This window comes from Heptranchias perlo, chromosome 24, assembly GCF_035084215.1.
Source record: "Heptranchias perlo isolate sHepPer1 chromosome 24, sHepPer1.hap1, whole genome shotgun sequence".
Taxonomy (NCBI): Eukaryota; Metazoa; Chordata; class Chondrichthyes; order Hexanchiformes; family Hexanchidae; genus Heptranchias; species Heptranchias perlo.
Window position 1 is genome coordinate 15,939,540 of NC_090348.1, and position 14,077 is coordinate 15,953,616.

A 14,077-nucleotide genomic window follows, 5' to 3' on the forward strand; every position below is an offset into this window, starting at 1 on the left:
CATCATCCTCATTAACCAGTGCATTGGGCTGAGCACCAATATTGAGATTTCATAGGGAAACTGGCACTAACCACAAAATTTAAGACCAAGTGGGAGAATAAAGCATTGGCCAAGAACCTCTTTTTTTTTATCCTCTCCCACATCTTCATCAATTTTTGACATTCCTTCAGTGCTTTGCCCTCAGCTGTTGGAAGCTTATCTCAAGCCAGGTGGACATAATTTTAGAATGCTTTAAAGAGCATTAACAAAGTTTATAGGCCATTCTGGAGATGACTCATTAGCAAAGTATTGCAAGAAATTCTCTTTTCAGACCAAAGTTGGCTTCATTCCAAGAAAGACAGTCTGTAGAAAGAAAGACACAATAAGCCCAGCTCACTAGTCACTCCCAACAGCGACCATCGCTGCTGTTACCATTACTGGCAGAAACTTGGAGAGGTAAGGAGGAAAAGAGAAGAAATGCATCAAAGTTTGAGCAAATGGCATCTAGTCTCATTGAATGTATTGGTGAGGGAGACTGCAGTGAAGAGTTGCCCTCCATTTTACAAGGTTCCAATAATTTCAAGCAGCTTTTTTCTTTAGACAGGGTGTAGAAATCGGAGACCTTTAGAACAAATAAGGAGCAAAGCCTACTCCTTTCTGGGGCTGTAGAAACAGTTTGACTGGATCAAGGAAACTGGGTTTTAGTTGTGCTCCTGTATAATCCTTAAAGCCAAGGCGGGGGGTGGGGTTTGGGGTTGTGGAGAAGGATGGGAGAGCAACATTGTAACCAATCTTGGACTGTGTCCTGTGCTGCTTCACCCTGATGCAAAAGTTCAGAGTTCTATAAATACTGGAGTAGCACTTGAGGATAAGAAGATTGCAAGTGTAGTTCCAATACTTACAATATTTATTAACGACTTAGATGAAGGCATAGAAAGTCTCATATCTAAGTTTGCCGATAACCCAAAGATTGGTGGCATTGTAAGCAGTGTAGATGAAAACATAAAATTACAAAGCGATATTGATAGATTAGGTGAATGGGCAAAACTGTGGCAAATGGAATTCAATGTAGGCAAATGTGAGGTCATCCACTTTGGACCAAAAAAGGATAGAACTGGGTACTTTCTAAATGGTAAAAAGTTAAAAACAGTGGATGTCCAAAGCGACTTAGGGGTTCAGGTACATAGATCATTGAAGTGTCATGAACAGGTGCAGAAAATAATCAAGAAGGCTAATGGAATGCTGGCCTTTATATCTGGAGGACTAGAGTACAAGGGGGCAGAAGTTATGCTGCAGCTATACAAAACCCTGGTTAGACCGCACCTGGAGTACTGTGAGCAGTTCTGGGTACCGCACCTTCGGAAGGACATATTGGCCTTGGAGGGAGTGCAGTGTAGGTTTACTAGAATGATACCCGGACTTCAAGGGTTAAGTTACGAGAAGAGATTACACAAATTGGGGTTGTATTCTCTGGAGTTTAGAAGGTTAAGGGGTGATCTGATCAAAGTTTATAAGATATTAAGGAGAACAGATAGTTTCTCTCTATCCACCCTATTTCCGCTGGTTGGGGATTCTAGGACTAGGGGCACAGTCTAAAAATTAGAGCCAGACCTTTCAGGAGTGAGATTAGAAAACACTTCTACACACAAAGGGTGGTAGAAGTTTGGAACTCTCTTCCGCAAACGGCAATTGATGCTAGCTCAATTGCTAATTTTAAATCTGAGACAGATAGCTTTTTGGGAACCAAAGGTATTAAGGGATATGGGCTAAAGGCAGGTATATCGAGTTCGATCGCAGATCAGCCATGATCTTATCAAATGGCGGAGCGGGCTCGAGGGGCTGAATGGCCTACTCCTGTTCCTATGTTCCTAAGTCCTAATACTCAAAAAAAAAAGTAGTAAGGCACAAATCAGGTAATTTAGACCATTTAGCCTAACGTCTGTAGTGTGTAAAAGATTTTGAGAACATGCTGTAAGTGAACATTTAAAGGACAGTTATAATAGGGAGCAGTCTGGATGGTTTTAGAAGCAATAGGCCATGTCTTGTAAATTTACTGGAATACTTTAGAGGGTAACCAGCAATTTACATGGATTTCTAAAAGGCATTTGACAAGGTTCCACATGTAAGACTAGTAGGGAAGGTTAATGCACCTGGAATAGATGACAAAATTGTCTCAGATGGATTGAGAATTAACTCAGCAGAAGATAGAGGGTGGTGATAATCGAAATGTTGTAACTGGAGGGAAAGAAACAGGATGTTCAATAGGATCTGCTTTGGGACCCCGGCTGTTAATATTTCCTAATGATATGGAATTATTCATTTACTTTTTTGTCACTAACAAATCTGCAAACAAGTAATGAATAGGAAGGAGAGACTACATAGAATTTACAGCACAAACAGGCCATTCGGCCCAACTGGTCTATGCTGGTGTTCATGTTCCACATGCATTTCCCCCCACCCTACTTTATCTAACCCTAACTGCATATCCTTCTATTCCTTTCTCCCTCATGTACTTATCTCGATTCCCCGTAAATGCATCCAAGCTATTCGTCTCAACTACTCCATGAGAGAGCAAATTCCATATTCTAACCACTCTCGGGGTAAAGAAGTTTCTCCTGAATTCTTTATTGGCTTTATTAGTGACTATCTTATGTTTATGGCCCTTAGTTTTGGACACCTCCACAAGTGGAAACATCTTCTCTACGTCTACCCTATCAAACCCCTTCATAATTATAAATCCTCTATTTGGTCATCCCTCAGCCTTTGCTTTTCTAGAGAAAAGAGCTCCAGCTTGTTCAGTCTTTCCTGATAGTTATAACCTCTCAGTTCTGATATCAGCCTTCTAAATCTTTTTTGCACCTTCTCCAGTGCCTCTATATCCTTTTTCTTTGAAGACTGATCATCTTCAGAAATTTGGGCCAAATATGTAAATAGGCTAAGTCTAAGACTATGCAGGGTAATACATATAGGGACAAGCAACAGTAATAAAAGGGTCCTATTTTATGAATCCATTAGCAAAAACTGAAAAGAAAAACACTTAGCAAGTGTGATCATTTATCATCCTGAAAGTAGTTATCAAAGGAAATAAGGTACTGCTGATGTATCTGGAGACCATTGGATTACTTCAGAACAAGTTTTACTGAGCAATGGTGAGACCAATCCTTGAGCACATTGGAAGCTCAGCTTGGGGTTGATAAGACGCTGAGTTTACAAATAGCCTGGTTCAGCCTGAAACAGTGGCCAGGGAGTTGAATGAGTCAGTTGCAAGTGTAGGGGGCTTTTAGCAGTTTCAGGCTTCCCATCATTCAGCTGGAGAAATTTGCAGCTCATCTAAGACATGATTATAGGACAAGCACAGAGGCAGTGGAGGGGCCCGAGAGGTGGCTGAGAGGTAGACAGACTTAAGCATCATGAATATACATATGGAAGCTGATCTCATGTCTGTGGATAATGTCACCAAGGGGCAGCATGTAGATGAGCAAGAGGAACGTGCCACGGTGAAGGTACATGGGTGGGTAAAGAAGCCATTGGTAGAGAACCTCTAGCTATGATCAGATCGATAAGAATAGAACCAAGTGAGGGCAGTCCCACCAAGCTGGACAGTGGAGAAGAGACACTGACAGAGGATGGTGTGGTTGACCATGTCAAAGACTGCAGAGAGATCAAGGAAGGATAGTGAACCATGGACACAGTCACAATGACTATTATTTGTGACCTCAGTTAGGGCCATTTTAGTTCTGTTTGAGGGGTGGAAATGCAATTGGAAAGATTCAGACAAAGAGTTGTGGGAGAAATGGGCACAGATCTGGGAGATGACAACACATTCATGGACTTTTAAGAGGAAAGGGAGGCTGGAGATGGGGTGGTAGTTTCCAAGGTCAGAGGAACATAGGAGCAGGAGTAGGCCATTCAGCCCCTCGAGCCTGTTCAGCCATTCAATTAGATCATGGCTGACCTGTATCTTAACTCCATCTACTCGCCTTGGTACAGGACTCAGGTTGTGAAAAGGTTGGCAGTTGTGAAAGTGAGGGGACAATGTTTGAGCAGATGGAACCATTTACATTGTCAGCTAGTATGGGGGCGAGGAAGGGAAGGTTGATGGTCAGCAGTTTATTGGGAATGGGGTCAAAAGAACAGGAGGTGGGTCTCATGGATGAGATGAGCTTGGAGATGGCATGAAGGGTGATGGAAAAAAGATCAGAAAGAGATGGGGGTTCAGGGTAGAGTAAAGGGCCCTGACCTGGCAGACTGGCAGAAAGCAGCAGAACGAATGGTCTCTATCCTTGCACTTGTTAGATTTGAGGGGGAGGGAAGAGTGTGGTGCTTGCATTAAGTCAGCTAAGAATGGAACCAGGAGAGAGCAGGCCCCTGGAGGTGGACTGCAGAGGAATGATATTGGAGGAGGATGAATGGTCAACGGTGTTAAAAGGAGGCAGAGAGACTGACAAGGATGAGAGGAGAGATAGCGAGCCACGGTAACAGTGAAACAGTGCAATCTCTGTACTTTAGTGAAATGGAAGCAGAATATATGGTTTTGAATAACAAGTGGCGAGTGTAGAGACAAATGAAAGAAACATGCAGAAATAACTGGGCCATAATAATGGATGGTTTTAATTATCCAAAGATAGTCTGGGGTAAAAGTAATATAAGTGGCAAAGAAGTGTTTGCCACAATGTGGTCAGGACAGTGTATTTTTCACTCAACAAAGATGTAGGGAGTGATGGATCCAGTTCTAAGAAATGAAGTGGGGCGTGCAATATTATAAGGCTGAGAGAATAGGAAAAAGTGATCATAATATAATTAGGCTTGACATAAAAATTGAAAGGGGGCAGTCACTGATAAAATGTACTTGACTGGAAAAGACAAGCTTCAAGATAAAAGGAAAATGAGGCTAGATAAAACTGGCAAAAAGAGGCACATAAGATCGTGGATAAACAATGAGAAACTTTCAAACAGGACATACCCACACAAGTAGTAAATGGATTGCAGCAAAAGCAGAAGTTCTTGAATGAGTAGAAAAATGAAAAAAGAGGAATATGAAAAATCTAGGGCCAATAATATAAAAGAAATTCAAGTAGAAAATAAAGAAGCAAAAAAGATTATAAAAGCTAGGAGTATGAAGCAAGATGGGCTGGAAACAAAGTGTTTTATAAATGTTTAAAAATAGTTGAAGAAAGGGTAGGGCAGATTAAAAATGAAAAAGGGAACCTCAAGAGGATGATGAAATGATAGATAATAAATTGCTTTATTAAAGGCAGCTAACATAGATTTGTAAAAGGCAAGTTATATTTGACAAATGTAATAGTTTATTGAGGAAACAATGTATAGATAAAGGAAATGTAGTGGATGTTGTGTACATGGATTTTCAAAAGATGTTTGTTAAGAGGGCTGGTTGATGAAATTAGGGGAGAGATTATTAAAAGGGAGTGTGGTGGAATGGATAGGACATTGGCTAAAGAACAGAAAACAGAATAGTGGTTACTGAATGCTTTTCAGACTGGGGGAATGTTAATTGTCTAGCAGTGGTCAATGTTAGGCCATTTATAAATATAAAAAAGTTAGCCTCACATAGAATGCACATTTTGTCCCTTTTAGAGACACCCCATTTACCCAAATCAAGAGAGCTTGGGTGCAGTTTTGCAAAAGCTAAGGCTTAGCGATCCCCAAGTGTGTGCTGGGGTACTGTTGGATTTTGACTAGCTAAAATCATGCAGTTTACCACAGTATTGATAGGCTTCCTGTTGTTTGCCCAGCCTGGACCAGCCTATCTGTTAGGTAATAATCTTGCAGAGTTATTTGGAACCAAGTGGAAAATGTCTCAGCTGTTAATGGCAGATCTATTTTACTAAATCCCATCAATGAGCTCGGCTAGCTCATTAATTAACAGTGCCCTGGAGTACTGCAACCTGCCTGGATCATGAGTTGGATTACTGAGTGTTCCAATCTTTCATCGCTGGGTATGTCATTTTGAACCTACTTTGACTCCAAAAGATTGCTGCTTATTTCCTCCCCATACCACTCGTTGATTATTAGACAGTTGAGTTATGGGATTTCAGCAAGGCAGAAACAGATACCAGGAACTCCTCACAAGTGCATGTTGAACAGCAGAACTCACTGTAAAATGCGCAAGTGCATTACCATCATCCTCCTGCATGGGAAAAACTCCATACCCCATTTAACAATGGTTCCACCAATTGGAGGTGTGGAGCTTCTGCAGCAGTTTCTTGCCTCTTTGTAATCCAATTATAGTAGGCACCCCAATTTGAGTGCATGCTCTCATAGCCTGCCTCTAGGCAACATCTTCCAACAGCTGTCCTCCCAAGCCTCAGTTTCCTCATCAGCTAGATAACTGATATGTGCCTTCATTCTGGTGGAAGGACCTCTGCTCAACAGTTTGCAACATAGCAGTCATCTTGATGTTCTAGACTCCCAAGTGTAAAGCTGCAAACCAGGTTCTCTCCTCGTGAACTGCTTCATCTAGGCCCTCATACGAGGTGTCTTTGGAAGAGACACATGCCTACCATGAGACTAACTCTCACTCCTCCTCTAGCGCCCCCCCCACCATGGTGCTCAATGACATGTTGGCATATGTCAGAGTCATCTCCCTGAAACTATCTGCCACAAATGCAACTTACCGCTTCATCCTGGATCTCAGACATGGAGTGAAGGAAGCTCTTCTGTAGCAGATTACTAAATTAGATGGAATCATATAAAACTTTTTACTGTAGTGGTCATTTACAGTTCATTTTTAATTTTCCAGTCAGAATTAGATGGTCAAAGCATGCAGCTGGATGTTTCAGTTACAAATAAAGGCAGTGTTCAGGAAAAGTCTTTTGATGTCGAGACTGCCAGAGAAAACTTTAAAGTCCAAAATGTACCGTCACAGGAATTACCCAGAGAAATTGACAGTACAAGCCAATCTTGCCCTTATTCCATCAGTAAAAAAGTCACTATTTACTCAATGGAGTCAAACCTGGTTAATAGTGAACAGAAGGAAAATCAAGATCAGTTTGTTCCATCCTCATCAATGAATTGCTCATCACAGACTTGTGCTTATGATCAAAATACTGTTGACAGTAAGTCTTTTTCGGGTCAAGATGCATGGACTCAAACTGAATGTTCATTCACATGTATGGAAAGGTCAGATATTGCCATACAATGCAACTTATCAAATGCTACAGAGAATCTATCCTTTCCTTGCAAAGAACTAACCAGTCAGAAAGATGACGGCAACAATCTTGTGTGTACCACTAGGGGACAGTACAACACATCAAATAGATACTCTCATTGTTTGGATGCATCTCCAAAGAAACCTGCACTACTCACTGAAAAAGATGCGAGTTTAGGCAACAGGATACTTTTTGAGGAACTGGATGACACAGAATGCTTTAAAGCCAGAGGTGAAGGCAACACTAATACTATCGCAAACTACAATAGTTCTGTTCTGATCCCCGGTAGCTGCAGCAACAGTGAAACTCAAAGACCAGAGTCCCAACAGCTAAAACAATCCCTTCAGAATGAAAATGAAGTCTGCAACTTATCTGACATTCAGAATATAATAAATCAAAAGGAATTAGCAGGTAAGTTCTCCAGAATATATAAAATTATCTATAGGCCCTGAAAAGATAAACCTTATTGTCCTTCATAGTAATGTTTACTTTTATATTGGGATGCTCTGGTATATCGGGTTGGTGGTTTACCTTTCCTGAGTCACATCAGACTCACCTTCATTGCAAAACAACTTTGTCGCTTCTCTGATGGCTCAGTGGATAAATACATTGCCTTCTGTGGCACTAAGCCGCACAGATCAGCAAGATCCCAGATTTGATACCTAGTCTGCAATGAATCTCATCCAGAAATACAGTCGGATGTAACAATTGATCCCAGTAATCCTGTGCTTAGATGGGGTTCTTGCTTTTGATTGTTATCCAGTGTGCCTTGTGTGGAAAAGTATGGATGTTGTGTAAGAACAGGATCAGGCTTAAATTTACTGTCCCCAAACAACCTGCTGGCAATCTTGGTTCACTTGAGCAAGGGGCTGGTGCCTATGGAACCAGCATGAGCCTCTGCCTTTTGAAGGAAATAAATTGGGGGAGAAAAAGCAATTTTGCACCTTCGTCTTCACTAAGTTCATCTCCTATTAAATGTTTTCTGCTTACATGATAACATGGTGTAATGGTTTTTATGTTCTCTGCATAAGTCAACATAGATTGAAATGTAATTAATGTAGACCAAATTAATGCTGACCCAATCAAGGTTCTTGCAGAGACAGCATTGATGTTCAGGAAGAAAGACGTGCAATTTGCAACAGCACAGGTGAGGTTTGTCTTGTAGAGTTCTCAATTCACAAAGCATGCACTCAGTTTTGTGTCTTTTGCAAGTCCAATCAACAGCTACCATCTTAAGGTTCAATAGTTATACCCTTAGTGCATAATCTGTTGATGTTCTTGGTCTCATTATCTTCTCCATTGCTAAAGCTGCCTTCATGAGGCTTGTTTTGTTCTTGTGTTTCAAACACTTCTTTACTCAACAACTCCTAACTTCCATTAATTTAAAACAGAAATAGACAGTTTCCTAGAAGTAAAGGGAATTAGGGGTTACGGGGAGCGGGCAGGAAATTGGACATGAATTTAGATTTGAGGTTAGGATCAGATCAGCCATGATCTTATTGAATGGCGGAGCAGGCTCGAGGGGCCGATTGGCCTACTCCTGCTCCTATTTCTTATGTTCTTAAGTCCTAGGTCTGTCCAAGGCCCAATTTCATAGAATGTTCCACATAAGCCTAGCACGCCTTCATACTTTCCAACGAACACTCATCTGTTCATCTGTACAACTGACTTTTCAGTTTATCGCCAGAATCTTGCTCCTTCCTCTGAGGAGGCTTATCTCTCTCACACCCCTAGCACCTCTCTCACACTCCTGAACTGAATATGTGAACAGCTTTTTGCCTGATATGCAACTTTTTTCTCACTGCTAATCTCCAAACTCCCCAACTCCAGTGCAGCCTGCTTTGTGTCTGTTTTGACACCATTAATTTTCTGAACTTTGATCTCTTGGAAGTCATGCTTAGTGATGTGCAGTGCTGAGTATATGTTCAGATGCTTAGTGAGGTACAGTGCTCGTTTCTTCGGAGCCTTAAGTGCAGTGCAGAGAATAACCTCAAGACTGATTCCTAAAGCTGCAGGACTGAGCTAAAAGTAAAGTCTGCAGAAACTTAAGATTTTTCAGCTTCAAAAGGAGATGACGTATAGGAGTACACTAGATGGTACAGAAAAGGTAAATGTGCAATTCTTCCAATTAAACTGACAGTAGGACAAGGGGGCAACAGTTGAAGTTAGCAAAAGGTAAATTTAGGACTGATGTCAGGAAGCTTTTCACATAGAACAATCAACACATGGACTTTCAAGTAGGGTAGTGGACATAAGGGCAGAGAAAGAGACTAGGCTTTTTCTGAATGAGCTGGCTAGGAAGAATTGAATGGCTTTCCTGATCCTTATCTGCCTTGTGATCTAGATTCAAGTAGGTAATCTTACACATTATTCCTCCTTATTTCCTCATTGAGTTGAAGTCAAGACTGCACTCTTCTTGTTCACTAATTCTTTCACAGGTCCTCAGATCTATGAAACTCACCTTCCTCAATCCTTTTCTTCTGAAATCTACAGGTTTTTAAAACTCTGATCACCACAAATTGACTTAAAAAAAAATCTTCCGTTTCTTCTCAAGGTGGTTTCACCTACGCTGGGAATCCTTCAGAATGTTACGCAAAGCACCCATTCTTCATGCATGAGCAAGTGCTGACAGGCTATTCAACAATGGAGAGCATCATAACTGAGCCCCATCCTGTCTTTGCACAACATCACTCACCCTTCAGCAGGGAATTACTAGATAGTGATCAGGAGCAGAAACTCTGGCTGATTTTTTTCCCCTGTCTAGCCCAGAAGTACTGAGACCAACCATAGTGCCTCAACTGCTCCCTGGTGGACACCAGCTAATTCAACATAGGCTGAAACTTGAACCAGGAACCTTCTGCGATGTATGGTTTAGTGATTCATTGGGTGGAGAAGAATCCACATCTGCCTATGCTGGCAGCTGTACTCATACTAAATTGCAGGGATGGGGTCACTTGCATGGCTGGAATGGACATATCGTACCTGCAAGAGCATTTCAGTGATGCCCACCTTAAACCGCCAGAGAGTCAAGAGTATGGAGAGAAGGCCTAGTGATATCCTCTTTGAGTCTTATACTCCCAGTGGAACAAGTAGGCAGCTCGGGGAAAGTAAGTAGATCCCTGCAGAGATCAGTTACCTCTCCTTAGTAAAGGTTTCAAGTCTCTTGAGGCCTTCAGTTTCACTCGTGCCAGCTCTCAACTGGTGAGAGTTCTGCTGAATCCTTTTAAGGTTGTAAAGAGCAGAATTCCTGAGGTAGCCCAGGAACTGCCCCAGACTCGCCCTCTTGACGTGGGAAGGCCAGAGAACTAAAATCTTTCCATGCCTGCCCACCACCACACCCCCCAACACCGGGTGGAAGATTAAGCCACAACTTGCCCACCTTACTGGAATTTAAAAAGCCATTGCAAATGGAACAGAATCCCAGCGCAACCAGGCGCTGTCCCAATTACCTGCCCCCCCGGGTGGCAATCGACCATTTTATCTTCTGAGAGCCCAGGAAAGCCTGCACTCAAAAGGCCTCTGAGTAAAAAACCATCAATCAAAAGATATAACGGTGCATAAAAAAACTTAAGTTGCATTTCACACCCCATGTATTTATCAATGCTTTGGCCAAGTATAATTAGATTAGTCTCTAGGACAGCTTTTGCATCCTAGTTCATCTACAGATCAAGAACCTATCTATGTTCTTTCACACGATAAACTCTGGGCTCCATTTTCTAGGAAGAGCAGCTTCTATTTTAATTCTAGTTACTGTATTTCTAAAACACATTTATCCTATGCATCTGATGTTAAATGTTTAATATAGAAATATTCCCCATTTTTGTCATAGGGCAAAAACTCTTGCATCGCTGCTTTGAATAGGCCTTGGGAATGTCATGTGGGCAGTCCGTCAGTCAAATGGAAATGAAGCCTAGGAGTTAAAATTGCCCGGGCTTCTCACCAACGCCAACATGGGGGTTTCCTACCCGATTTAAAATTGAGGCTCAAGTATTATGGTGAAATGCATAATGGGGCTTAATTTTGAAATAGTGGCGGGTTGGCAGCGGGAGGGGAGGTGAAGATACGCGTGGCAAACCCGAATTTTAAAAAAAACTTAGTTTCCGACACGATCGCAATGTAATTGATGGTGATTAAAGTTCTTTCCGGATTTCGCGCCCAGCAGCCAGCCTGATTGACAGGCTGGCTGCCAACAGAAGCTGCAACATCGGGGGGGTGGAGAAAGAGAGAGCAAGATGTCATCGGTGTTGGAACGGAAGATCGGGGGGACATGGAGGGAAGATCGGGGGGGAGGGGGGAGATCGGGGGGAGAGGGAGACATCGGAGCAGGGTGGAAAGGAAGGTTGATTTTATGTTTTAACTTTGTGCAATGCTTTGTTATTTAATTAATTTAGTTTCTTTTTGCCTGATCCGGCCCATTACGCCTGGTTTCATCAGGCGTGAATCAGAAGCCCAGGTAAGTTTTTTAAAAAATCATTCTAACTACCTAATATATCACAAGTAAAGTGCCTTATTTGGTTCTTTAACTATCGTCCCGCCGGCTTTAATTGCTGCCGGGACTTCCGGATTCGGGACGCCTGCGCACCCACAGGTGCGAATGTGGAAAACTCGGAAGTCGATGGGTTGGAGCTGGCTTCCGAACCCACTCTGCATTTCTGCAATTTTCGCAGCCCCCAACACACCTGCAATTTAAGTTTAAAATTGAGCCCCTGGTGTTAGTGACATTGGCAAAGTTAACATATCGCAGCACCACCTACAAGTGTAGCAGGTATGCGTGGACACATTTATAATGGGCTTATTTATGGGAGTTTTCAGTGTATTTTGAAATGGAATGTTGTGACTCACCTACCATTTTGAATACATCAAATAGACATTTCAGCCAATTCAGCAAGCAACGTATATTGCGTATTCATCACTTCTAAGCAAGACAGGCATGCACTAGCTGGAAAATATATATGCAGCACAGCAGTGATCAGAATGCTGGCTCAAACGCACCAACTTTTAAAAAAAAATCATTCATGGGATGTGGGCATCGCTGGCAAGGCCAGCATTTATTGCCCATACCCAATTGCCCTTGAAAAGGTGGTGGTGAGCCGGCTTCTTGAACTGCTGCAGTCATTGCGGTGAAGGTTCTCCCATAATGCTGTTAAGTGGGGAGCTCCAGGATTTTGACCCAGCGACAATGAAGGAATGGTGATATATTTCCAAGTCGGGATGGTGTGTGACTTGGAGGGGAACATGCAGGTGGTGTTGTTCCCATGTGCCTGCTGCCCTTGTCCTTCTAGGTGGTGGAGGTCACGGGTTTGGGAGGTGCTGTTGAAGAAGCCTTGGCGAGTTGCTGCAGTGCATCCTGTAGATAATACACACTGCAGCCACGGTGTGCCGGTGGTGAAGGGAGTGAATATTTAGGGTGGTGGATGGGGTGCCAATCAAGCGGGCTGCTTTGTCCTGGATGGTGTCGAGCTTCTTGAGTGTTGTTGGAGCTACACTCATCCAGGCAAGTGGTGAGTATTCCATCACACTCCTGACTTGTGCCTTGCAGATGGTGGAAAGGCTTTGGAGAGTCAGGAGGTGAGTCACTTGCTGCAGAATACCTCTGACCTGCTCTTGTAGCCACAGTATTTATGTGGCTGATCCAGTCAAGTTTCTGGTCAATGGTGACCCCCAGGATGTTGACGGTGGGGGATTCGGCGATGGTAATGCCGTTGAATGTCAAGGGGAGGTGGTTAGATTCTCTCTTGTTAGAGATGGTCATTGCCTGGCACTTGTCTGGCGCGAATGTTACTTGCCACATATCAGCCCAAGCCTGGATGTTGTCCAGGTCTTGCTGCATGCGGGCACGGACTGCTTCATTATCTGAGGGGTTGTGAATGGAATTGAACTCTGTGCAATCATGAGCGAACATCCCCATTTCTGACCTTATGATGGAGGGAAGGTCATTGATGAAGTAGCTGAAGATGGTTGGGCCTAGGACACTGCCCTGAGGAACTCCTGCAGCAATGTCCATCTTCCTTTGTGCTAGGTATGACTCCAGCCATTGGAGAGTTTTCCCCCCGATTCCCATTGACTTCAATTTTACTAGGGCTCCTTGGTGCCACACTCGGTCAAATGCTGCCTTGATGTCAAGGGCAGTCACTCTCACCTCACCTCTGGAATTCAGCTCTTTTGTCCATGTTTGGACCAAGGCTGTAATGAGGTCTAAAGGCGAGTGGTCCTGGCGGAACCCAAACTGAGCATTGGTGAGCAGGTTATTGGTGAGTAAGTGCTACTTGATTGCACTGTAAACGACACCTTCCATCACTTTGCTGATGATTGAGAGTAGACTGATGGGGCGGTAATTGGCTGAATTGGATTTGTCCTGCTAGGACAGGACATAACTGGTCAATTTTTCACATTGTCGGGTAGATGCCAATGTTGCAGCTGTACTGGAACAGCTTGGCTAGAGGTGCGGCTAGTTCTGGAGCACAAGTCTTCAGCACTACAGCTGGGATGTTGTCGGGGCCCATGGCCTTTGCTGTATCCAGTGCACTCAGCCGTTTCTTGATATCACATGGAGTGAATCGAATTGGCTGAAGACTGGCTTCTGTAATGGTGGGGATATCAGGAGGAGACCGAGATGGATCATCCACTTGGCCCTTCTGGCTGAAGATGGTTGCAAACGCTTCAGCTTTGTCTTTTGCACTCACGTACTGGACTCTGCCATCATTGAAGATGGGGATGTTCACGGAGCCTCCTCCTCCCATTAGTTGTTTAATTGTCCACCACCATTCACGACTGGATGTGGCAGGACTGCAGAGATTTGATCTGATCCATTGGTTGTGGAATCGCTTAGCTCTGTCGATAGCATGTTGCTTCCGCTGTTTAGCATGCTACAGTCCTGTGTTGCAGCTTCACCAGGTTGGCACCTCATTTTTAGGTACGCCTGCTGCTGC